Genomic DNA, 24,217 nt, shown 5'->3' on the forward strand with positions numbered 1-24,217 from the left:
AAAAAAAAAAAAAAAAAAAAAAAAAGAAAAACAAAATCTGTAAAACAAGAACTACATGTCCAGCAAAACTACCGTTCAAAAATGAAGGAGATCCTCAAAAACAATACTAGAAAACTGAATTCAACTTAATATAAAGGTATTAAATACCATGACCGAGTGGGATTTATCCCAAAAATGCAATGTTGGTTCAATATACACAAATCAATCAATGTAATCCACATTAATAGACCAAGGAGAAAAAAGCACAATTAGTTCAATTGATGTAGAAAAAGCATTTGACAAAATCCAATACCCTTTCATAAAAAACCCCACTCAGAGCCGGGCTCAGTGGCTCAGCCTGTACTCCCGCGCCTTTGGGAGGCTGAGGTGAGTGGATTGCCTGAGCCCGCGGGTTCGAGACCTGCCTGGGCAGGCGAGACCTCATCTTTACAATAAATAAAAAAAATTAGCCGGGCGTGGTAGTGCACGCCTGTAATTCCGGCTACTCAGAAGGCTGAGGTGGAAGGATCGCCGCAACCCAGCAGGTCGAGGCTGCGGTGGCCGGGAGCAGCCGCTGCACTCCTGTCTGGGCGACAGATGAGACCCCAATTCAAAAAAAAAAAAAAAAAAAAAACCCCACTCAGAAAGCTAGAAGGGAATTTCCTCAGTATAGGAAAGTGTATCCATAAAAAACCTACACATAATGGTAGAAAACTGAAAGTTTTCCTCCTAAGATCAGGTACAAGACAAAAATGCCTACTTTCATCATTACAATTCAACACTGTACTAGAAGTTCTAGTTAGATAAATCAGGCAGAAAAAAGAAACAAAAAGCATCCAAATCAGAAAGGAAAAAGTAAAACTATCTCTACTCACAGATAACATAATCTCAACACACAAAAAATTCCGAAGAAATGGATTCATCAAAGTTGCAGGGTACAAGATCAACACACAAACATCAGTTTTGTTTTATATTCCAGCAACAATTTTTTTGAAAAGATTAAGAAAATAACTATATTTACAAAGGCATCCAAAATAATAAACTCCCAGGAATAAATTTAACTGAGGTGAAAGACTTGTTCACAGAAAATTATACAATATTGGTAAAAGAAATTAACACAAAAATATCCAGGTGTGGTAGCTCATATTTGTAATTCCAGAACTTTGAGAGGCCAAGGTGGGAAGACTGCTTGAGCCCAGGAGTTCAAGAATACCCTAGGCAACATAGCAAGACCTCATCTCGACAAAAAAATTTTAAAAATTAGTTGGGTGTGGTGGCATTGTACCTGTAGTCCCAGCTACTCAAGAGGCTGAAGAGGGAAAATTGTTTGAGCCCAGGAGTTCAAGGCTGTGGTGAACCGTGATCATGCCACTGCACTCCAGTCTGGGCAACAGAGTAAGACCCCAAATAAAAAAAAATTAAAAAAAAAAAAGAAAGAAATTAAGACAACAATAAATGGCAAGCTATCTCATGTAAGTGGATTAGAAAACTTACTATTGTTAAGATGGAAATACTAGCTATGATGGTTAATTTTATGTGCCAACCTGAGTGGGCCGGTAAAACATTGTTTTAGGCGTGTTTCTGTGAGGATATTTTTAGATGAGATCAACATTTAAATCTGTAGACTGAGTAAAGCAGATTGCCCTCCCCAGTAAGAGTGGCCCTCATCTAATCAGTTCAAGGCCCGAATAAAAAAAAAAGCTGACCAGAGGGTAATGTGAATTCTTTCTACCTGACTGCCTTCAAACTAGGACATCAGCTTTTTTCCTGCCTTCAGACTCAAATTGAAACAGCAGCTCTCTCTGGAATTGAGACTGCCAGCCTTCAGACAGAAACGACACCACTGGCTTTCCTGGTTGTCAGGCTTTTGGACTTGAACTTAGAACCATCTGCTCTCCTGGGTCTCCAACTTACCAACTCACCCTGCATATCTTGGGACTTGCCTCCCTCCACAATCATGTGAGCCAATTCCTTATAATAAATTATACACACATACACACACATACAGAGAGAGAGAGAGAGAACTGGTTCTGTTTCTCTGGAGAATGCTAATATACGACTAGTGATTTATAGATTCACTACAATCCCTATAAAATTTCCTATGGCCTTTTTTAAATTCAGAAATAAAAAATCTGATCCTCAAACTCATATGGAATCACAAGGGACCTCCAACAGTCAATATGATATTGAAAAAGAAGAACAAATTTGAAAGACTCATATTTCCCTATTTAAAAACTTACTACTAAACTATAGTAATCAAAACTGAGTGATACTGGCAGAAGAGACATATAGACCAATGGAATAGAATTAAAGAGTTCAAAAATAAACTCAGACATTCATGGCCAACTGACTTTTGGTAGGTGTGCCAAACAAGACCATTCAGTAGAAAAAGGATAGTTTGTTCAACAAATGGTTCTAAGACAAGTGAATTATCACATGCAAAATGAACTTGGGCCTCTACTTCACTCCACATATACAAACTAACACAAAATGGATCAACAACCAAAATGTAAGAGCTAAAATTATAAAACTCTTAAAATAAAACACAGAGGGTAAACCTTTTTTTATTTTTGGGTTGGAGTCTCACTCTTGTTGCCTAGGCTGGAGTGCAGTGGCATGCTCATGGCCACCGCGGTTTCAACCTGCTGGGCTTAAGGCAGTCTTCCGCCTCAGTCTTCCAAATAGCTGGAACTACAGACTCACACCACCATGCCTGGCTAGTTTTTGTGATTTATTATAGAGATGAGGTCTCACCAAGTTTCCCAGGCTGATCTTGAACCCCCAGGCTCAGGCAATCCTCTCGTCTCGGCCTCCCAAAGTGCTGGGATTACAGGCTGAGCCACCACACCTGGCCGGAAGTAAATCTTTAATGATCTTGAATTTGCAGTGGATTCTGAGATATAAAACCAAAACCACAAGCAACAAATCAAAAACAGACAAATTGAACTGCACCAAAATTAAAAACACCTAAAGATATTATCAATAAAGTGAAAAGACAATTATATAATGGGAGAAAATACCTGCAAATCTTATATCTGTACCCAAAATATATAAAGCACTCTTATGACTCAACCAAAAACATAAAGAAACCAACTGTAAAATGAGCAAAGTGTCTGAATAAACATTTCTCCAAGTAAGCTATAGAAATAGCCAATAAACACATAAAAAGACGTTCAATATCCATGGTCATTAAGAAAATACAAATCGGCCAGGCATAGTGGCTGAAGCCTATAATCTCAGCACTTTGGGAGGCCAAGGTGATGGCACAGCCTGAGCCACGAGTTCGAGACCAGCCTGGGCAAGTTGACAAGACCTTGTCTCTACGATAAATCAAAAAATTAGCTGGGCATGGTAGCACATGCCTGTAATTCTGGCTACTTGGAAGGCTGAGACAGAAGAATCACCTGAGCCTAGCAGGTCAATGCTGGGGTGGCTGTGAGCGTGCCACTGTACTCCAGCCTGGGTGACAGAGTGAGATTTCAACTCAAAAAAAAAGAAAAGCCAAATCAAAACCACAAGGAGTTCTCAGTTCACACACACAAGTGCTAGTGAGGATATGCAGAAACTGGAACCCTCTTGCATTGACAGTAGAAACATAAATGTCTCAGTCACTGTGAAAAGAAGGTTGCAGTACCTCAAAAAGTTAAAACAGGGCCCAGCATGGTGGTTCATGCCTATAATCCTAGCACTTTGGGAGACTGAGGTGGATGGATTGCTTGAGGCCAGAAATTCAAAGTTGTAGTGAGCTATAATCATGCCACTGGACTCCAGCCTGGGTGACAGAGTGAGATCCTGTCTCTTAAAAAAAAAGAAAATTAAAACATTACCATATGATCCAGCAATTCCACTCCTAGGCATATACTTAAAAGAACTGAAAAAAGGCACTTAGGGAAACACATGTTCACCCATGTTCAGAGTATAGTACTGTTCACAACAGCCAAAGGTAGAAACAACCAAAATGTTCATCAATAGATGAATGAGCAAAATGTGACCTATCCATACAATATCATTCAACCTTAAAGGATGAAGTTCTGATTCATGCCACAATGTGGATGAACTTTGAAAACAAGCTAAGTGAATACGACACAGAAGGTCCATAACTGTATGATTTTATTTATATGAAATACACAAAATAGGTAAATCCACAGAGACAGAAAGCACATTAGTGGTTGCCAGTAGTCGAGGAAGGATAATGAATACTAACTGTTTAATGGGCATGGGGTTCCCTTTGGGGATAATAAAAATGTTTTGTAACCAGATAGAGATGGTGGTTGGACAACATTGTGAATATACTAAGTGCCACCAAGTCATTTACTTTAAAATGTCTAGTTTTATGTTATGTGCATTTCATCTCTATTTTTAAAAAAATTACTGTTAAAAAAACCCCGTAATAACCACTTTACAGTCATTAGGATGGCTAAAATTTAAAAAAGAGAAAGTTACAAGTGTTGACAAGGATATGGAGAAATTCACAGCTGAGGCATAGTAACTCTTACAAATGCCGCCTTGGACAGGATTTATTTTACTTTCCGCTGTGCTCCATTACTCTAAAGATTTACCTTATGTTCCCTACTTCTATTATTAAGTTGAGCTATATTTTAGAGTTTAAAAACTTGAAACAAAAGTACATCTGCTGACTAAAGGGTACTCTAAGAACTGGAAAGCCCGGGGAAAACCAAAAAAGGGAAGCATCAGATAAACAAAGTACCTGACTCTTGCCAGCAAGAACGCACTAAATATGACATATATGTAGAAGAACAGCTTAACATCAAGCCCAGCAGGGAAATTAAAAGTATCATCCAAGTGATGTCAATAAAGGGAGACGGGCAGAGACCATAAACAGACAGGTGTACCCTGTCGATAAAGAAGTTCTCTAGAAATCCACATTTATGCAAACATTTCAGCATACTGACTTTTCATGAGATCTGATGCCAAATGTTCACAGTGGGAGAGGGCCCACAGCTAACACACTGGGAACACACAGAGAACAGATTCTTATCTAAACAAACAGGCAGATCATAGCCACGTATTAAAAGCACCTTTCAGAGAGAAAAGAAGACGGAGACACACAGATCAGCCAATCCAGGCAGACACCTAGAAAATAACCTGATTAAACCATGGTATAAAACATGGTTTTCAAACCTTTCAGAAAACAATAGCCACCTGGGGTTGAACATTGTCAGCATCCTTTGGTTCAGATGATTTAGGATTTTAAAAGCACGCATTCAACCCCTCCTGTATGCAAGGCTAGTATAACTCTGCTGGCCCAGGCAAAGTCCTGCCACCTGAACAGGAAGCAGGGTAAGGGCTCAACCCATGCCACAAGCAACAAAGAGCAGGTAGGACCGGTGGGGTGGAGGCTTCCCTGAAGCCACGCCTGTTACAATGGGCTGGAGCCTTGGGCTATGTGAAGGGCAGAAGCTGCAGGTGTGATAAGGTTCATTTTCCTGGAGAACCAACTTTACTTGAAGATAAAAGTAAAAAGTATAGGCCAGTGCGGTGGACTGAGACAAGAGGGTACTTGAGCCCAGGAGCTTGAGACCAGCCTGGGCAACATGGTGAGACCTTGTCTCTACAAACTAAAAAAAGAAAGAAAAATTAGCTGGGCATAGAGGAACATGCCTATAAGTCCTGGCTACTCAGGATCAACTGAGCCCAGGAGATTGAAGCTGTGGTGAGCCATGATTGTGCCACTGCACTCCAGCCTGGGTGACAGAGTAAGACTCTACCTCAAAAAAAAGGGAAAGAAAAGCATAAAACGCTGCCACATTAAGGAGCGGATTACAATGTTTCAATCAATTTTTTTGAGATTTAAAAAAACACTGGCTCTCGCCTCTGTGCAGACACAAGTGCCTCCTGGTGAGGGCCTGCTCCTGCCTCTGGAGTGCCTGTGCTAAAGGCTGAGCCTCTAGGACCACCTGCCATGCACAGGAGGTCCACTCGTCTAGTGGAAATGGCAAAGGTCAGACATGGACACCTCTGACTACAGGCCCATCGGCCTGGGTCTTCCAACAAACAAAACGCAAGGGAAGATTCAGGGAGGAGGACTCTACTGATTAAAAGAGACTTCAACAGATACAGCAGCTAACTGCAATTGCTTGGGCCCTGCCAACAATTCAAACTAAAAAAACCTGGGACTACTGGGGAAAACTGAATGGCACTATGATGATACCAAGATTATAAGCTTAAATAGCAGTTTTGTGATACTTTTCAGTTTATCAAAAATAGGTATATATTAAATCTCACTATGGATGTAAACTCCTTTTATATTTATTTTAATGTTCTAACATAGTAAAGAGTTTTGATTTCAAGTATAAACTATATTTATTTTAATGTTCTAACACATTAAAGAGTTCTTAATCTCAATCACACATTAGAGATCAAAACAGTATTTTGCTTCCTTTCACGCCCTAGGAAAATGGTTAAAAAGCAAACAGTTCTTATGTCAAAAAATGCAATGGCACATTCTAGGGAAGGTGGGCTGAGGGCTTCTAGAGACCAGGCCTGAGGGACACAGGCCACTTATTCTTGGTTTTCTATGTACTATATCATCCCTGGCCATCAGGTGTAATGTCTATTATTCTCAGAGTTTAATGCTGGCTTGAAAAATAAGGTTAGTCACGAACAAAACACAGTGCCATATATGTAGAAGATACGGAAAAACATCTGCTGAAAAATGAAACTGCTAAAACCAAAAATGAGTACATTCAGGATGTTCTGAAATTTAACTACCTGATTTTTACGCAAAGTGAAAAAGTAACAGCTAAAGAAAGAAATATGCACAAATTAAATTTCTCTAGTGGCATACCTGTGTGTCCTATGCTGTGAGGAGATGCAGAATTGGCGAGGAGGAAAGAAGCGGAGCTGTGCTGACCTTATCTCTCTTCAGTTAACACGGTGGAGTCCCTCACCTAGGAAGGAAGAATACTACTCGTCAACTCTCATCCAGAAAATTTCTAAAGCTTTTACAACAAAATTTCCCAAAAATAAATTTCTATAAAATGAAGTAAGAAGTTTAAGATAAAACATTTCTAATCATTCTATATACACATGCCTTTGATTTTCCACACTTTTTGGCAGAGTATGCATCACGAATGCATGATTTACTTTTTAAATCATTTTTATCGTGATTTATTTTTTGCCTACTTCTGAATTTTTTATGAATAGAATCATATATATTCTTTTGTTTTGCTTTTTTAAATTCTCAACATTGTTGTTGCAGTATCTGTAGTTTATTTTAATTTCTGTGTAATAGTCCACTGGGTAAATATGCCAAAATTTAGTTATCCATCCTGTCACCTGGGTATTTTCTACTTTGGAATAAATATAAACACTACTAAGATTTTTCTGGTACAGTCATCTCAAGTACATACACATATATTTCTCTGGTGTATACACTTAAGAAGTATGAGCGCCAGATTACTGGATAAGTGTGCATTCAACTTTGCTACATAAAGCCAAACTATTTCCCAAAGCAGTTGTAATAAAGTAATCTCCCACCAGAAAGACTGCTTGAGCCCAGGAGACCAGCCTGGACATCATAGTGAGACCTTTTCTCTACAAAAAACTTAAAAATCAGCCAGCTGTGGTGACATGTGCCTGTAGTCTCAGCTACTTAGGAGGTTGAGCCCAGGAGTTGGAGGCTGCAGTGAACCAGGATTAACAGAGTGAGATCCTGACTCAAAAACAAAAACAAAAACAAACCTCCCACCAGAAGAGTGTGAGAGTTTCTGTTGTTTCATTTTTTCAACAAGAAATGTCAGACTTAAATTCCTGCTAATCGAACAGCTGTGTGGTGGTATCCTAAGAATTCTTTATTACAGAATTTATCATTATTTTGAATAAGAATTCATGAAATGCTACATCTGACAATTGCTGCAAATGAGATTTAATTTTGTAACCATTCCCTCACTTTTCGGCATGGTGCCATAGTTTCAGCACCCTGTTTTCTTGCCATTTATATGCTGCCAATCTCCATCCACCAGCTGCCAGAGGCACTGACTCCAACCTCTGGGCACAGGGAAAGGGTGGGTCTAGCCAATCAGAGCATCCTATTCCACTGGCCAGAGTTGGCTCACTTCTCTGAACACAGAACCCAGGTCAGAAGTAATGACATCTTCCCTTCCCACTCTGGGCCTTAAAGAGATTCTCCTCACTCTTTCCCAAATAACTCGAACAGGAATACACAGAAGCCTGCAGCTGATGCTGCCATCTGACAATTATAAGTGATGAACCAGCCTGAGAACAGAGCAAACGTGGAGGAGGAAGATGCAGGGGAAGAAACTGATGGAGCTGGAGCACTGACAGCAAGCCCTACCGGAGGTTTTTCAATTGGGTGATCAATACATCCCCTTTTATTTAAAACAGCTAACGTTGAGTTTTCTAAAATCTACATCAGAAAGAGTCCTCACGGATATGATCATATATTAAAAAGCATGGTTTTAATATTGTACTCAAGAAACAGTGCAGGTCAATTAAGATAATATATGATAACAATACATATATGTTTGTATACACACATTTCCAATATTCCTTCAGTGCATTTTTGTAAATCTAAACTTAAATGGTTATAGGACTAGTTAAGATTTTCTATTTCCTCTTCAGTTCCTTGAAGTTACATTTTAAAAGAAATCTGTCTATTTCATCTACATCTTCAAATTAATGGCATGATGCTATTTGTAATATCCTTTTATGATTTTTTTACAGTCTACAGAATCCACAGTAGTTTTGCCCTTTTCATTTTTGTGTGTGTGCCTCCTCTTTTTTCATTCTTATCAGTTTCACTGGAGCTTTGTCAATTTAACTACAGTTTTCAATAAAACAGTTTTTAGCTTTATTGATCTTTTACACTGTAAATTTTCTATTTTGACTAATTCTATTTCCTTTGGGCTTTTTGGGGGCCATTCTTTGCCTAATTTTGACACTTAGTCCACTAATTTTCAGTCTTTTTACTTTTGTAAGACAATAAATCTCCCTCTATGTACAGTCTTGACTGCATTCTACAAGCTTTGATATATAGTATTTTCATTATCATTCAGTTAAAAACATTTGCTAACTTCTCATTATATCATCTTCTCAATCCATGAGTTATATAAAAATGTTTATTTTTAAACTGTTAGGAATTTTCAAATTATCTTTTTGTTCCTGATTTATAGCTTAATTCACTGAGGTCACAGATTATGATCTGTATTACAAGAATGCTTTGAAATGTACTAAGACTTGCACTATGGTCCAAGATTGGTCAATTTTTTAATAAAGGTCCTGTGTGTGTACTTGAAAACAAGGTACATTTTTCAGCTTTTAGATGAAATGTTCTATATATGTACATCAGATCAAAGCTATTAATTCTGTCTAAAACATCTATGCTTACAGGGTTGTTTTTTGGGGTTTTTTTTGTCTGTTGTTCTATTAATTACTGAGATATATTGAAAACTCCACAGCTGTAAATGTGTCCGTTTTCCTTGAACTTATGTCAATTTCTACTTTGTATATTCTGAAGTCATATTATTATCCACATTTAGAATTGCTATGGTTTCCTTTTGAGCTTAAACTTTTATCATTACAAGCCATGGCTCAGACTACTTGTTCACCGAAATCACTTCTTCTACCTCCTGGGCACATGACTAGATTGCATTTCCCTGCAGTTACATTTGGTTAAATGAGCTGAGCTCCGCCTAATGAAATGTTTGCATAAGTCACATAGCCCAGTTTCAGGTGGGCCCAGGCCACGTCTATGATTCTCTACACTCCCGTTTCCCAGTGCAGAAGACCCTGCAGAGCATTCCAAAGTGACAGTGGAGACACAAGGTAGAAGAGACTTGAATCCCTAAATGACCATGTGGAAAGCAATCTGCCAACTAGGACTATCTGCACTGGACTTTGTGTGAGCAAGAAATAAACGCGTTTATAAGCTAATGAAATGCTCAGGTTTCTTTTATAGCACTAGAGCTACCCTATTAAACAAAACAACACTCATCTCTAGTGCTACTTCTGCTTTAAAGTTTATTTTGTCTGAGACTACACAGTCTTGTTTTTGGTTCGTTTTTATACAGTTTATTTTTCCTCAACATTTTACTTTCAACATTTCTGAATCCTTATGTTCTAGATAGGTCTCTTGTAAACAGTAGATAGTTGGGTTTTTTAAAAATCCATTTGGACATTGTTATGATTTCAATGTTCCCCCAAAGTTCATGTGTCCCAAACTTAATCCCCAGTGCAAAGTGTTAGCAGGTGGGGCCTAATGGGAGATGTTTAGGTCCTGAGGGTGCTGCCTTCATGAATGGATTAACATCGTTTATCCCAGGAGGGTATGTATTAACTTGGGAATGGGTCTGTCATAAAAGTGAGTTTGACTTCCCCACTTGCTCCTTCACTCTTGCCCTCTCCGGCTTTATACCCTCCACCATGGGGTGATACAGCACAACGGCCCTCGCCAGATGCCAGCACCATGGTCTTGGGGTTTCCGGCTTCCAGAACCTTAAGTCAAATTCATTTTTGTTCATTCTAAGTACCCAGTCTGTGACATTATACCACAGTAGCATAAAATAGACCAAGACAGACATCTCTTTTAAATGGAACACTTAATTCATTTACATTGGAAGCAATTACTCAGAATTAGATTTACATCTACGATTTTACCAGGTGCTTTCTATTTGTCTTCTTTTAGATTATGTACCGTTCCAGTCCCTGCTCCCCAGTCAACTGGAAGTTACATATTCTGTTTCTATTCTTTTAGTTACTGTTTTAGGAATTATAACGCGCAGGTTGACTTATCAAAGTTCAATGTTAATCAGTATCTTTATCCGTCTCTTGGACCACAAGAAGTGTAAACTATATTTCCAACTTAAAGATGACTGTTGCTTGTGGGTACACGTGTGCATATATTTAAAATTTATAATCATTATTGTTTTATATAATATTCATTCCTTTCTGTTAGATATAGAATTCTTTCTTTCAGTGTACTACAGCTATTATTCCACCGTTTGGCTTTCATTACTGTTGAGAAGTCAATTGACTTTTGTTACTCAGTAGATAATCTTTTTTCCTTCAAAGATTTTTAAGATTTTCTCTTCTCTTTGGTTTTCTGCAGTTTCACTATCAAGTGTTTGGATGTGAATTTCTTTTAACTTATACTACCAGTCATTTGTCAGACATCCTGAATCTGTGGTTTGGCATCTTTCAGTTTCTGAAAATTTTTCAATCATTATCTTTTCAAATATTGCTTCTGTACATCTGTATTTTTTCTCTTCTCTCCATCTCAGACTCCAATTATATATATGTTAGGCCTCACTATTTCCTTTGACTCATGCTTTCTCTTTGTGTTTATCATATTTCCATCTCTGCTGTGCTTCATTCTGGTTTTTCTTTTTCTGGCCGATTACTATGGCAGATTATATTGATTGGCTTTCCTACATTAACCTTTCATTCCTAAGATAAACGCACTTGGTCATTATGTAATATTCTTTTTATATGTTGCTATGTAGATTCTATTTGCTAAAATTCATGGAGAATTTTTGTATGCATAACAAATATTGCTTGATGGTTTTCCTTTATTATAATGTCTTTTGTCTGGTTTTGCTATCAGGGTAGTACCAGTCTCACAGAATGAGTTAGGAAGTATTCCCTCCTCTTCTATTTTCTGAAAAAGTTTCTCAGATTAATATCCTTTTTCCCTCAAATATTTAATACAATTGCCAGTGAAACCATTTGGGCCTGGAGTTTTCTATGAGGTAAGAATTTTAATTACAAATTCAATTTCTTTAGTAAATATGGAGTTATGCAAGTTATATATCTCTTCTTGAATGAGTTGTGGTGGGTTGTGTTCATTTCATTTAAAGTTGTCAAATGTGATGACATAAAAGTATTCACAAGCCGGGCTCGGTGGCTCAGCCTGTAATCCCGCGCCTTTGGGAGGCTGAGGTGAGTGGACTGCCTGAGCCCGCGGGTTTGAGACCCGCCTGGGCAGCGAGACCTCATCTCTACAATAAATCAAAAAATCAGCCGGGCATGGTAGCGCATGCCTGTAATTCCGGCTACTTGGAAGGCTGAGGTGGAAGGATCGCCGGAGCCCAGCAGGTCGAGGCTGCGGTAGCCAGGAGTGGCCACTGCACTCCAGTATGGGTGACAGAGACTCCAACTCAAAAAAAAAAAAAAAAGTATTCACAATATTCCTTATTATCCTTTCAATATCTGTGTAATCTATAGTCATACACATTTTTATACCCAGTATTGGCAATCAATGTTCCCTTTTTTCCTCTGATGCAATATTTTTTTGGCTATAACAAACATCATTAATTCATCATAGTGGACCTTCAGACACATCACCCCACTTCAACATAGAACCCCGTGAAACCACACTTCCACTTCTCCCTCTGAGCCTTTGTGCTATTGCTGTAATTGATTTACTTTTACAAGTATTAAAAGTCCCACAATACATTGATTTTACTTTAAATAGTCAATTTTTTTACTGTTGCATTTTGATTCAATCTAATTGCACACACATTTGAAATGACAACTCTTGTTTTTTTTTTTTCTTTTTTTTAATATGTGGGGTTTCTTTAAGTATCGTGGACCCTGAAGTGGTTTCTACTGCTAAAAAATAAAAATGGGTGGCCAGGCTCGGTGGCTCAGCCTGTAATCCCAGCACTCTGGGAGGCCGAGGTGAGTGGATTGCCTGAGCCCACAGGTTCGAGAACCACCCAAGCAACTTGACGAGACCTCGTCTCTACAATAAATCAAAAATTAGTCAGGCATGGTAGCGTGTGCCTGTAGCTTTGGTTACTTGGAAGGCTGAGGCAGAAAAATCGCCAGAGCCCAGCAGGTCGATGCTGGGGTGGCAGTGAGCGTGCCACTGCACTCCAGTCTGGGCGACAGAGTGAGACTCCAACTCAAAAAAAAAAAAAAAGGGTAACTATTAATAATCACTTAGGTGATAACTACATTCCCTTTACTTCAAATGACTTATCACAGTGCCCCTCTGTCATGTTTCTTATGAAATAAGAATTTGGTAACCAATTGCTTCCCATGGGATAATAAATACTCAATTTTTTAAAAAAGTGATTAAAAGTTAAAGCATATACCCATCTATTGACCATTTCTGGTTCCTTTCATTCCTTTGTGTAAAAATCTCTAGCTGATATCATTTTCCTTCTATCTGAACTCCTTTTAATATTTCTTATAGTACAGTTCTGCTGACAATAAACTCTGACCACTTTTCTTTGCTTAAGTATTTATTTTTGAAATAAAAATGTTATACTCCATTTTTGAAAGCTCTTTTTGCTTGGTACACAATTCTAAACTTAGAGATTCTTTTTCTTTCAGTTCTTTAGAAGTGTTACTCTGTTGTCTTCTGGCTATCACAAGACCTGACCAGAAGTCTGCTGCTAGTAGTAACTTTGTTGTTCTGTGATGTGTCTTGTCTTCTGGATGTTTTTTACGATTTTTTTTTTTTTTTTTTTTTTTTTTGAGTCACCCAGGCTGGAGTGTAGTGGCACATTCACAGCCACCGCAGCCTTTACCTACTGGGCTCAGGTGATCCTTCCACCTCAGTCTTCCAATTAGCTGGGGCTACAGGCATGTGTCATCACGCTCAGCTAAATTTTTTATTTATTGTAGAGACGAGGTCTCACCAAGTTGCCCAGGCTGGTCTCGAACCCCTGGCTCGGCAATCCTCTCGCCTTGGCCTCCCAGAGTGCTGGGATTACAGGCTGAGCCACCACATCTAGACAATTTTTTTCTCTTTATCACTGGTTTTTCAGCAATCTGATTATGAGGTACCTTGGTGTGCATTTCTTTATGTTTACTCTGGAGTTTCTGAGCCTCATGGTTTGCCATTTTCATCAAATTTGGAGGTTTTCCAACCATTATTTCTTAACTACTTCCATTCTCTCCACTTCTCCTCCTAGACAGTCATGCACATCTTAGACTGAGTTGACCTTTTGTCCCACAGGTCACTAATGCTCTGTTATTTCATTCAGTCTTTTCTGTGCTGAATTTTGGATAGTTTTTATTGCTGTGTCTTGAGGTTCACTAACCCTTTCTTCTGTAGTAACTACTGTCGATCTCTCTACTGTATTTTTCATTTTAGATATTGCATCCTCATTTCTGGAGGTTTTATTTCAATTTATGTACCTTTCATCTCACTCATCATTATGCTCATGTTTTTCTCTACCTCTTTGAACATGTGCAACATATTTTTAAGTTATTTTAATGTCCTTGTCTGCTAATTCCATAATCCCTTATAATTTTGGGGTCTGTTCCCCTTGATTTTCTTCCTGGTAAATATCACATTTTCTTGCTTCTATGCATACCTGATAGTTGTTTATTAGATGCTACACACAATTTTTTTTTTTTTTTTTATATTTTGGGTGATAGATTATCTTATTTTATTTTATTTTATTTTATTTTTGAGCTGGAGTCTCACTCTGTCGCCCAGGCTGGAGTGCAGTGGCACACTCATAGCCACCACAGCCTCAACCTACTGGGCTTCGGCGATCTTTCCACCTCAGTCTTTCAAGTAGCTGGAACTACAGGCGCACACTACTACACCCGGCTAATTTTTTGAATTATTGTGTAGATGAGGTCTTGCCAAGTTGCCCAGGCAATCCTCTCACCTCAGCCTCCCAAAATGCTGGAATTATAGGCATGAATCACTGTGCCCCGCCTTGTTATTGTATCCTTTTAAATATAGTTGAGGCTTTGTTCTGGGAATGCAGGTAAGTTGCTTGGAACCTAGAGCTGCCTATTGGTCTAGGGATAACCAATTTCACTACCACAGTGATGTCCTTCTGAGGAATTAACCTGATGCCCTAGATGAAAAAGCTGCTCTGAACCAACTCTAACAAAGATCAAAAAGCAAGCCCTAAAAGAATCTGACCAAAGCCACCCTGAGTGGTAGAACACAAATTATTCCCAGCCTTGTGCAAATGAAGTTCAAGACTTGTCTGGTCTTCTCCTTTCTGGTGGAGGTACTTCCACTTGTGTATGTGCAGATCAGTCCTCAGCCCAAACCTCACAGGGGTCTTTCTCCAGCTCTCTGGAGTTCTCTCTCTAGGCTGCGCCCTCCTCTGCTATATTTTGCACCACAAACTCCAGCTGCCTTGTCCTCTCCAAGTTCTGCTGCTTTGTTACTTTAGTGAGACCAGTGGGCTCAGTTTGACTTCTCTTTTCCTGCCCTGAAACATGGAAACAACTGCCTCTCAGCCAGGGTCAATATACTAAGGGATGAGGGCCATATCCAACTTGCTACCTGTTTTTGTTGGAAGTTTTATTGGAACACATTCATATACATACTTAGTAGGAAAGCAGTCGCAAACCTCTGTAGAGCAGCTGTAGCTGTAAAAGACCATATTGCTCACAAAGCCCCAAATTTTACAATATGGCCTTTTATAGAAAGACACCTGCAGATTCCTGTTCTAGGGAATAAGCTGGAATATGATAGGGCTCAATAGGGCTCATTTCATTTGTTTCTCTTAATTCAAGGAACACAGTTCAAATCTGCCCTCTGGAAAATGTTGAAACTATTGTTTCATAAATTTTGTCTAGTTTTCAAGGTGTTTAAGATGGAAGTTAGTTTGGGACTAGGGTGAGTCAAGCAAGGCACTTGCTTCAGGTACAAATTTTAAGGAGTGCCAAAAAACTCTAAATAAAGATAATGAATGAAAAAATCTACAAGGAACAAAATAACACAATTTTAAATACAGTATCAGTCTGTTGTGCCAAGTCATAGAGAAGCCTGAGACAAAAAGAAAAATTAATACTGATATCTTTATTTAAAATTTTGATTTATCATAGATTTTTTTGCATCAAATGTGATTTTTTTAAAGTACTGAATTAAAGTATTATTGATCTCCATTACTAAGATTTTTGGTGCCCCCTTAAATTTTGCATCTAAGGCAACTACCTCACATATCTCACTCTAGTCCTGGTGGGGTGCAAATCTGGTCCCTGTTATTCCATCATGGCAGAGATGGAAGTCTCCAGGAATAACTTTCTTACTAGGCAGAATCAGTCTAATACCTTATCACTAAAAGAATTTATCAGAACAACTAAACTTACTGTTTTTGTTCTCACAAATGTCTTTGAGACAAAGACTACTTCAGTGTGAAATATTATGCTCTAATTACTTCACACTATTTGCAACTGATAGTCACATATGTACATGTTCCCATACATACTCATTAGAGGCAATCATTAGATGTGTGCCAAATGGACATAAATTAGCAAACAAAAAGCACTCTGCAGACAGGAGAGTACTAGGAGATCATAAAAACTTTCTTATAATTACTAAATAAATATATGCACCTAAAGATATTGTGATTGCAAAACAAGTGTGTAATTATATAGTATCTGGGTGACACACAGTATGCGGTATAGCAAAAGCAGCCATCTACTGCAATGGCTACCAAGTCAATTTATTGATTGGCAAAAGTAGGTGCTCAGTTTCCAAACACATCAGTTCATTTAAAAGCAAATCAACCAACAAACGTCCTTTCTTGGTTTTGTAGGATTAACATCAGTATGAAATTAGCCACCTCATTTCCTAAGTATTCCTAACTGCCAACCCTATCTAGTGAATGTGGTAGGAAAGCACTTAGCAAGCAAAACAACTGTCTCATCTACATGAAAATAAAAGAACTTCTACACTAAGCCAATATTCACATACTCTCTACATAGCTTATTTCATTTTCATTTCACAGGTGCAGGAAATGTTTTCAAAATGTTTTTGAATGTACAGAAAAAAAGTTTTTTTCTTTAATTAAAAATAATTTTATGGTATTAAATTTAGTGGAGAAACAAAGGCTATAAAATTTTTTTTTTTTTTTTTGAGTTGGAGTCTCACTCTGTCACCGAGACTGGAGTGCAATGGCTGCTCCCGGCCACCGCAGCCTCGACCTGCTGGGCTTCGGCGATCCTTCCACCTCAGCCTTCCAAGTAGCTGGAATTACAGGCATGCGCTACCACGCCCGGCTGATTTTTTGATTTATTGTAGAGATGAGGTCTCACTGCCCAGGCGGGTCTCGAACCTGCGGGCTCAGGCAATTCACTCACCTCAGCCTCCCAAAGGCGCGGGATTACAGGCTGAGCCACCAAGCCCGGCTTATAAAATTTAAAGTCACAATTTTTATGAAGAAATTGCCTAGAATTCATAGAACTCAGACACCATCAGATACCATCAAATTCACAAAGTTCTCCCTTCCCCACACACTAAGAGTTGAGGGCCATATCCAACATCCCTCCATCCGCTCCTCAACCTAGCCTTTGGTGTGAAATCTATCCCCCAGCTTAGCTCAGCACACTGCCTCCCCTCACCAGAGTGGGTTTTAAACTGTGCTCCGCCAACCTGGCTTTCTCTTGTGCTTTTGTTCCTCCGGTGTCAAACACTTCATCCTCAAGACTTCCTTCAAGCATCTTGACATTCACTATTTACCACTAGACTCATGGTTTTTGGCTAAGCCCTATGCTCCCTTAGAGCAGGGATCGTGCTAAATTTATCCTATAGTTCCAACACCTAGCAGGATGTCAGGCGCACCTGCAGGTACTTCTTGTTTGTTGAATTAAACTCCTACCAGTGTTTTTTCTCTAACACTCCCTTCCCAGTGAAACTGACTCTACCTTCTCAAACCCTGGTCCTATCAGGACATCCATCACGACACTCAGAGATCCTTTCCTCTTTCCCACCCGTGAACTTTCTAAAGACAGAAATGGGTCTTATTCAGGTCTGTATCCTCTGCACTTAGAACAGTGCTTCCCACACACAGTAAGCACTTGATAAATGTCAGTTGCAGTTATTATTAATTTACTTCTTGGAACTATTAATATACTACTTACAACTATACTTTTTTTTTTTGCCCACTATAGAGACGGAGAAACTGGAGATTCAGCAACTTCTCAATACTACACACTATTAAGTGGTCTGCATTTAGAGCCCATGTTCTTTTTTGGGGGGGGAGTTGGATCCTCACTCTGTCACCCAGACTGGAGTGCAGTGGCTGCTCCCGGCCACTGCAGCCTCACCCTTCTGGGCTCCGGCAGTCCTTCCACCTCAGCCTTCTAAGTAGCCGGACTACAGGCGCGCGCTACCACGCCCGGCTGATTTTTTAATTTATTGTAGAGATGAGGTCTCGCCAAGTTGCCCAGGCAGGTCTCAAACCCGTGGGGCTCAGGCAATCCACTCACCTCAGCCAGAGCCCATGTTCTTAACTACTGTGTCTGTTATGAGATAGTGATCACCTCAAGAAAGACATGCTCACTGACTTGTGGCATAGGAATCAATCAAGAGTTATGCTGTTAAACCAGATTTTCCATTTGTACTCTCAAATTGTATTAGAAATATTATTTAACGGTCTGACTCTGCTCGCCAGAGCTTGGATTATTGAATAACTAAGATAATAACAATTAGCCACTTGTCCAAAGTCGAGTTACTTAGACTGACACCCAGGTGTCAAGGACCAGGGCTTCCCTCCATGGCAACTTAACCATGGCATTCTTGCTGACTCTGACACATAAATTCAAACCCTGCACAATTATCTACTTCCTTAGCAAGATGAAAAATACATACATCAGCCTTCGCAAGATACCAATAATGCCTGATAGATGCATTTGTCCCATTTAAAAGCCAAGTTTTTGTGTTTTGTTTTTTGTTTTTTTTTGGTTTTTTAACTGTTTTGAGTTTCAGCACTGACATACCCAGAGTTTATTTATTCCCTTAGGGTCCCTTAGGACACTGTGATTGATTTTCCTGAAGTCTCACCCATCTGAAATCTGGCTCACACATCCATTACCACTACACATACTTACTTTATTCCTAAAATATAAAAATGTCAGGCATATTTTATAGTTAGATAAGAGTCATGTTGAAAATTTAAGATATCTAGTGTAACATTTCTTTAAATTTAACATTCTTCATGGTACATAAACCCTCTAGAATAAATCTACTTCATAATCAAATGTGACCTCCCTCTGCCCTCTCCTCCCCCCGCTAAAATTGCTAGACCCACTGGTACAAACTTTCCTACATGGCATCCAACTGATCATATCACTTTGTTTGAGATGCACAAAAGTGTGAAACCTTCCCAGGTCACCCTGAAATTTTCATCTAATCGGGCTTTTAAACTCTAATCTGCAATGTTGGATTTTGCTTAATATAGTTAAGATTCACTGCGGTTTACTCAGTTAATTTAAATAGAGATTTGTTAGGCAACATCAAACCTCATAGGTTTTTCCAAAATCAATCAATATCTTGAACATGAAATATTCTAGTCTCAACAAAAATTATACAAATAAAATGGTTACATTAATAAAATTTCTCAGAAAAATGTGAACATATACCTTTAAATGTATGTGAGAACCGCACTGCTAAGTGACCCCAGGAAAGACTCAGTGAGACAGGGGTGCCCTCAGGATGGGCCCAGGCACACCCACCTCAACCAATCCTAGAGCCCTGCACTGTGGGCAGGGCTGGCAGCACACCTTGCATGTAGCACCTGTCTCTGTCTCAGATGGTAACGGGCAGTCAAGACCAAAGTGTCCACTAAGTATCTTTAAATGACAATACCCTTTCCCCAGTCTGACACTTATCTTGAAAAAAATGAAACTTAAAACAATTGCCTTTAAATTGAAACAACAAAAGCAGCTGGGCTTGGTGGCTCAGCCTGTCATCCCAGCACTCTAGGAGGCCAAGGTGAGTGGATTGCCTGAGCCCGCCAGTTCGAGACCTGCCTGGGCAACTTGGCAAGACCTCATCTCTAAAATAAATCAAAACTAGCCGGGCGTAGTCGCGCGCGCCTGTAGTTCCAGCTACTTGGAAGGCTGAGGCGGAAGGATCGCCGGAGCCCAGCAGGTCGAGGCTGCGGTGGCCGAGAGCAGCCACTGCACTCCAGTCTGGGCGACAGAGAGAGACTCCAACTCCAAAAAAAAAAAAAGAAAGAAAGAAAGAAACATCAAAAGCACTGGGCAAGTTTTTCTGAGCTACCTCATTCTCCTCAGTCATTTCTACTCTGGAATGCACTAAATTCACCAGCCCTCACAAACGTGTGTCTGCGAACATGAGAAAGAACTTGAGGGAAGAGCAAAGGAAGGAAGAACCCGTTCAGAACATTACATCCATTATTCTTAGTTGTTTCCCATTCCTTGGAGAAGGGAGAAAATAGCAGTATTCACTAATTTGATAAAGTAGAAACTTAGTAAAAAAAAGATTTTTTGGTTGAATCAGAAAGCACTTGAACACATCTGAGAAAGTCCTGTAAAGGAAAGGGTAGACAGAGATCATCCAACCACCCCAGGAAAGTACTTGTGTCCAGTGTTCATTAATTCTTCTGACACCATCTGAGCGTACAGGGAAGAGAAGGGAAGGGAAGGGACAAGAATGATGGAAGGGCCCCTTCACAAGGTTGACAGTTTACAGGGAAGGGGGGACAGTGCCAGCAACTCCATGTGCATGGTGTGTGTGTGCATGTCTGTGTGGGGTGTGCATGTGAGGTGGAAATTATAGAGGGACGTGCACAGCACACACAGCCATGACACCCGCTTATATGGACACAGGGAAGCCTCCCCAAAAAAGATGTTCAAGCAATAATCAGAAAAATAAGGAGAAATTAACTACTTTCTGTAATTCTCATATTTTAAAGCTATAAACACAAGTAAATGCAGTAAGAAAAATCAAATGTTCGAAAAGTGATTCGGTATTAAATGCCAATTTGACAGCTCATTTTATAGATTATATAGGAAAAAAATCCCATTATAATTATACGTTGACAAACTTTTTTTTTTTTTTTTTTTTTTGAGTCGGAGTCTCACTCTGTCGCCCAGACTGGAGTGCAGTGGCACGCTCCCGGCCACTGCAACCTCGACCTGCTGGGCTCTGACGATCTTTCTGCCTCAGCCTTTCAAGTAGCCGGAACTATAGGCCCACGCTACCACGCCAAGCTAATTTTTGATTTATTGTAGAGACGAGGCCTTGCCAAGTTGCCAGGGTGGTTCTCAAACCCACGGGCTCAGGAAATCCACTAGCTTTGGCCTCCCACAGTGCTAGGATTACAGGCTGAGCCACCAAACCCGGCGCAAACTTTTTGCTGTACTTGTGCTTAATATACATTCATGTGTTTGTACCTGTATGTATATACACATAGATATACCAAAATACATATATACATATACAGTGCTTGATAAAATACTAACTGAATTGAGTGGGTTGCTGGCCAGAGTTCAGGAAAATATATTTGTTAAAAAGATACTTTTCTTTTTGAAAAGTATTAAGAAAGTGAATGTAAAGTGTTCTCACCACAAAAAAAGATAATTATGAGAGGTGATGTACTTGCTAATTTACTAGAATTAACCATTCCACAATGTATGTATACTTCAAAGCATGTTGTACATGATACATATATATGCAATTTTATGTCAATTAAAAAATAAATTTAGCCGGGCTCGGTGGTTCAGCCTATAATCCCGTGCCTTTGGGAGGCTGAGGTGAGTGGATTGCCTGAGCCCGCAGGTTCGAGACCCGCCTGGGCAGCGAGACCTCATCTCTACAATAAATCAAAAAATCAGCCGGGCGTGGTAGCGCATGCCTGTAATTCCGGCTACTTAGAAGGCTGAGGCGGAAGGATCGCCAGAGCCCAGCAGGTCGAGGCTGCGGTGGCCGGGAGCGGCCACTGCACTCCAGTCTGGGTGACAGAGTGAGACTCCAACTCAAAAAAAAAAAAAATTTAAAAATTTAAAAAATAAATAAATAAATAAATTTGAAGGAAGAAGGATCCTTTTCTTCACACACTTCATTTCCAAGTACAAAATTAAATCTCAGTTATATTGGACTTTGAAAAAGAGGTGAGGTCCCTGTCCCTTTCCTGTGAACCTGGGCTGGGTTTGAGACTTCCCAGTTAGGTCTTAAAAAGGGTACAGTTTTTGCCCAGTTTCTCTTTTTGCAATAGTTGGCTTCCAGGCATCAAATTACATTTCAAAATTATCTTTATTAAAAGTGATACAGGAACTGTTTTTCAATAACTCATATATATTAGACGCCTTATGTAAGTTACTGTAATACCCAGAATTTTTAGGTAAGCAAATCTGAAAGTAGGAAATGAACTTGTTTTAAGATTTGAAGCTGCAAGTTGTAATAAAGCAAACCACCCATGATGATGAAGGATTTTCAAAATCTGTGGCAAAAAAAAAACCAAAACAGTGTTCTAAGAATTGTGGGTTTTGACTTAAGGTTCTAAGCCAAAAAGACTCCTGTATTCTGGACAACAGGACCAATGCTGGGGTTGGCAGAGAAAGCCACCCTATAGAAGGGCAGCAGTCCCAGTCCAAGATTGAGCAGAAGGCCAGGTGCACACAGGGGATCTGGACAGGAGAGCAGTAAGGACCTGGCCTGACTTGTAGCATTTCACACTTCATGTCTTCAGTGGTCTAGAAAGGGGTGACCAACCCCTACACCACGGACTGGTACTGGTCTGTGGCCTGTTAGGAACCAGGCTGCACAGCAGGAGGTAAGCGGCGGGAGAGTAAGGGAAGCTTCATCTGTGTTTACAGGTGCTCCCCACTGCTTGCATTACCACCTGAGCTCTGCCTTCTGCTAGATCAGCAGCAGCATTAGATTCTCATAGGAGCACAAACCCTATTGTGAGCTGTGCATGCCAGGGACCTAGGTTGCACATTTCTTATGAGAATCTAATGCCTGGTGGTCTGAGACGGTGATGCTCTATATTTCATTATATATTACAATGTAAAAATAATAGACATAAAGGGCACAATAAATGTAATGCACCTGAATCATCCTGAAACCATCCCCCCTGCCTCAGTCCATGGAAAAATTGCCTCCCGCAAAACTGGTCCCTGATGCCAAAAAGGTTGGGGGCTGCAGGTCTAGAAGAGCTAATAGGCATCTCCTCATGATATGACAAACCTGAGCCCTATTTTATCCCTCTCTTGGAAAAATGTTTTAACTCAGCCTGCTGAGTTCGGGGACACAGTTTCAATGCTATAGTGGAAGTTACTCAGAAGACAGACGTCGTCTTGCTCTGTAGATGTCCTACTCACCTATGTGGGCCAGATGGGCTTCCTCACAACATGGCAGCTGGCTTTCCCCACAGCAAGTATTCCAAAAAGGGAAGCCAGGCAAAAACTGAATCCCCTTTACAACCAAGCTGGGAAGTCACATAGCAACAAGCTGCCATACATATTTCTGAGTGAGACAGGTCACAAACCGAGCCCAGGTTCACAGGAAAGGGATAGAAACTCCATCTCTTTGACAAAGTCCCATATAAGAAGAATATATAGAATGAGAGATATCACTGAGGCTATTTAGGAAAATACAATCTGGCACTCTGAGTGAGTTCTACAATAAAATCTTAGTCTTCTTTGAAGACTGAAAAATTAAAAACCAGGGTTAAACAGAATCTGGCTAAAAAAATCAATTTGTATGGAATCCTTGAAAGCTGATCCTCTTATTATTTGCAATAAGAAAGTTGTAACTTGTAAGTTGAGCCTACATTACTGCATTGTCCTGTCTCAGTAAATATACTATCATGACTTTGATTTTAACAGGTGCTGATTTGGATTCTCCACTGAGCACTGCAGTTTTTCTGTAAAAACACAGAATACCATGGGCAGGTCAAGATGTGGATGTCGAGCCAGAATGTCTCTTGACCTCCAGGCTGCAGGCTCGGGGTGTGCCCCAATGCCTCATCCCAGCATGCACATGAGGGCAGAGGCCATGCCTTTGCCTCTCCTGGATGTCTCCAAAACACTGAGTAGAAGCTCAATAAATGCCTGAGGAAAGAAGGAAAGGAAGGTAGGACTTTTTATTATTCTCAATTAGAAGCATGTTGTTATGACAGGCCTCATTCTGACAAAAGGAAAGCAAAAACAATGAACTGAGAGCAAACCTCTTCTGTCAGGAAAGCGATCCTTAGAAGAATAGAGCCAGGAGCCAGGTTTCTGATCCTAGATCTGGTTCTGACCTGCTTTGGGACCTTAACCAAGTGGCATAACTTCTTTGGGCCTCATTTTCCTCATCTGTAAAATAAAGGGATTGAATTAGACAAAGTCTTTTTTTTTTTTTTTTTTTTGAGACAAGGTCTCGCTCTGTGGCCCAAGCATGTAGTGCAGTGAGTGGCATGATCACTGCAGTCTCAAACTCCTGGGGTCAAGTTACCCTCCCTCCTTAGCCTCCTGAGTTCCTAGGACTATAAGGGCATCCCATCACGCTCACCTAATTTTTTTTTTTTTTTTTTGAGTT

At 39.9% G+C, this 24,217-nt stretch overlaps 1 protein-coding gene across 2 annotated transcripts in view; it reads right to left on the reverse strand.

The window, feature by feature from the left end:
* TRAF3 (TNF receptor associated factor 3) overlaps nt 1-23,994 on the reverse strand; it is a 72,296-nt gene extending 48,302 nt beyond the window's left edge. For both annotated transcript variants that reach the window (XM_008049358.1, XM_008049357.1), the window contains exon 1: nt 23,865-23,994. The gene's annotated coding sequence lies outside the window, so the exon portion shown is untranslated. The remainder of the gene's footprint in view (nt 1-23,864) is intronic.
* Nucleotides 23,995-24,217: the final 223 nt, after the last annotated feature.

Source organism: Carlito syrichta, unplaced genomic scaffold (assembly GCF_000164805.1).
Source record: "Carlito syrichta isolate Samal-C Ts95f unplaced genomic scaffold, Tarsius_syrichta-2.0.1 Scaffold132761, whole genome shotgun sequence".
Lineage (NCBI taxonomy): Eukaryota > Metazoa > Chordata > Mammalia > Primates > Tarsiidae > Carlito > Carlito syrichta.